This window comes from Pipistrellus hanaki (assembly GCF_964339955.1).
Source record: "Pipistrellus hanaki genome assembly, chromosome: X".
NCBI classification, from domain to species: Eukaryota; Metazoa; Chordata; class Mammalia; order Chiroptera; family Vespertilionidae; genus Pipistrellus; species Pipistrellus hanaki.
In genome coordinates this window covers 56,804,500-56,807,959 of record NC_140524.1, presented here as the reverse complement: position 1 = coordinate 56,807,959, position 3,460 = coordinate 56,804,500, and the positions used below count along the sequence as shown (strand labels likewise).

Here is a 3,460-nt window from a genome sequence, read left to right as displayed (position 1 = left end):
TATCCAGCAGCCGGCAGGCCCCACCTGGCAGCCAGCATGCCTCTGCCAGCCCATCTCCAATAGGGACTGGCAAAGATAGCCCCAACAGGCCCTGATCACCTGCCAGACATGGGACCCCACCCGTGCACAAATTTCATGCATCAGGCCTCTAGTGTCCAATAATTGAGCTGTATTGTGATGAACACAATAATAAATTAGTTTTAAGTACTGAAAAAAAGTGTAGATAGCAATTTAAATCAGTGGAGAAAACAGTACAGTTATAATGGTATTATATGTATCAAAATGTATTATACATAGGTTAAATTTTTAAATCTAAAAAAAATTAAACCATAAAATAGCAATGATAATATACAGGTAAATATTGTCTTATTTGGAGACAGAGTTCAGATTTCTGAGCATAAATCCCAAGTAAAATACTGCTAGAACTATAATTTAAGCGTTTGAAGCTATTATTTGTAAAAATCACTAAAATAAAATTTGATGGAATTAAAAGTTAAAATACTTGTTGAAAATTAAAAATACTTGTTATTTATAAGACAGATATATACATACATTTTTGATGTTCCAACATGTAATTAAATGATGAACATGTCATTAGAAAACAAAGGACAAACATCCTGAACAAAATAAGACATCTAAACAAGAAATAAACATAGAAAAATTCTTTATTTGATTAGTCATGGATGATATTGCTAGCTGCTTACCAAAGTCTATTTCCATTATTTTCTTGAGTACAATGCTACATTATATCCCCAGAATTCTCTGGTTATGTATGATCATGTAACTAAGCTCTTCTATGGAAAGCGAGTAGAAATGATGTTTGACTATTTTTATTCTAAAATTTTCAAATTTTTTTCACAAATAGGATTTTTTATTTGTCACCATTAAATGTCTGAATTTTCAACATATTATTGGACTGGAGGCTCATGTCCATCAGCTCGTTCAACTTTAGCACATGTCTCATTCCCTCTAACTTTTCCAAAACTGCTACCTTCACCATAAAGCTCCATGAGCTTTCCCAATTCAAACTTGGGCTTCTTCAGCATTTTAACTTTTCTAACAAAGACATCATGGAGCAAATAAAAATGATTGCCAAGGTTTTTCTATGTCTTCTCCAGTGCTGCCTGGAATCAATTTATTGACCACTACTTTCAACTCATTTGTCTGCACCTCTTGGGTGATGATTTCCATCATCTTCTTCTGGATTTGGCAAACTTGCTGATGCTAAACATAAGAGGTCTTCTGAATCTGATTGTTGTGCTTTCTACTAAAACCAAGACAGAATAGATGAAGCAAATAACCATCGGTAGTCTTGACATTGACATGAGCTTCAATCAATGATCTGCTATTTCTTAACCATAGAGCACATTTCGTCACGGTAAGATCCATGCCATGGAAATTAGTCAGGCAGTTTTTGTCCTGAAGATCCTCAGTAATTAGCTTGAATTTTCTAAATGCAACTTCATCATTCTGCAGATCAGCTAGGCTCACTTCAAAAACAGGACTCTAGCAGATGCAATTTTGGTTCCTTGAGTTCTCATAACTAATGTTTTTTCCAATATTTCTTATATTGAGAATATCCGGTGCTTTCACATCATACCAATCTTTCTTAGAAAATTGATCAACTACTTTCTTTTTGGCTCCCTTTTTGCTGCCTCTCATAAGGTGCTTGTTCTTGCCCACTGCCATGTTGCTGCTCAGAGAGCCAAAAGGGGGTAATATTTTTTAATTTTTAAGTTTATCTTTATTGTTGAGAGTATTATAGGTGTTCCCTTTTTTCCCATTAACCCCCTATGCCCTGCAGTCCCCCAGGCCCTCCTATAGGAGACAGTAGCAGTCTTATATTAATGTTAGCATCCAGTTTATTTGCATGTATTTTCTTTTGCTTAAAGGTTGCTTAGCCCATAAACAATTTTCCCTATAACATTTTTCCTTTTTTGGGTGATTGTAATGGCAGCACCCAGGGTAACCTTGGAATCTGTGTATTAAAGATGGCAGATCCACAAGAGGATGGGAGCCTGGGTCCTTGCAATCATACATAAAGAAAATGTATCCACTGACTAGGAACACTCACTTTGTACATTTTTGTGAGCAAAAAATAAACGTTTTTTATTTTAAAAACTTTATACATTGTTAGTTCTATGTTTTTTCCTTGAGGTTTAAGTGATAAAATAATATGCAATCATTGAACGTTATGCTTTTTTAGGAATAAGAGGATACTGATTAACATAAAAATGCATTAAAAATCATAAGCTCTAAAGGTGTATGCAAAATTCAAAAATAACTCCAAACTTATTGGAATAAATTTTAGAAGAAATTATATAAAGATATAAATAATGCTTATCACTAGGTAGTAAATTGAGTGACTTTATTCTTTTACCCTTCTGCATTTTATATTAAGCATGCTACTAAAATTAATGCAAATATGTTTAAACTCCATGCATTAATTCATTGAAATTTCCAAAAAACATAATAAGAGAGATAGATAATTAACATTTTTAAAAAATAGCATATCATATTTCTCCACTCAAGGGGAAACTAAAAAAATAAATTAGAAAAAAGTGAACATTAATTCAAACTTTGGTATTTGCAGAAAAAATGCCAAATGGTAATTATACGAGATTTGTGCAAACATTTAATCTTTTGGAATGCTGCTTGGAAATCTCCCAGAATTTTGTTTATAGACAAACTAGCATATTTATTAATGTCTTTCATTGGCAAACTAAATGTTTAATAAATTTTGACTTCATGGAACTCAAAATGAGAAAAAGTATTTCTGAAAATTAATGTTTAGAAAAAATGAGAATATTATAAAAACCAAATAACTTAATTAAAATGACAAAAATACTGTACAGAACTAGTTAAAAACTATTTGCATGCTGTCCTCCAGGAAATATATGGGGTCTGGGCATATGTCAAAATAATGTCTTTCAACACACCTACTTCATCTAAGATCATAGTGTGCAATGAACTTATCGATATTTTTGAAGGCTCAGTTCTATTCAACACCAAGAAGCATTGTTCTAAAATGTACAATGACCTATGCAAATAATCTAACCAAAGACATTGCATCATTAGAATAAAAAATCAACCTGCTGTCTATTATAGGTAGAGGTCACTTTGCTGTCAAAGCAACACAGTATGGGAAATACTCCAGAAATATTGAGGTGTATTTCCCAGTGTTAGATGTAGAAGATTATGTTCATACCTGATATACAGATTCAGAGATGTGATATGTTGATTCTGCAAAAGAACATATTGTCAAATGATGAGATCCAAACCCTACTTGATTTAATAAATGAATTTGGTACTGTAGTAGTTTACAAAATTAAGACCTAGAAATCTATGGCTTTTTTATACACCAATAATGAACTCACAGAAAGAGAAACTAAAAAACAATCCCATTTATCATTGCAGTAGAAAAAAAAAATAAGATGCCTAGGAATAAACTTAACTAAGG

At 32.4% G+C, this 3,460-nt stretch overlaps 1 pseudogene across 1 annotated transcript; it reads right to left on the bottom strand.

The window, feature by feature from the left end:
• Positions 1-871: 871 nt before the first annotated feature.
• LOC311615608 (small ribosomal subunit protein eS1-like) lies at positions 872-1,689 on the bottom strand (annotated as a pseudogene). The gene has a single exon. The product of its transcript is annotated as a small ribosomal subunit protein eS1-like (transcript).
• Between the last annotated feature and the right edge of the window lie 1,771 nt (positions 1,690-3,460).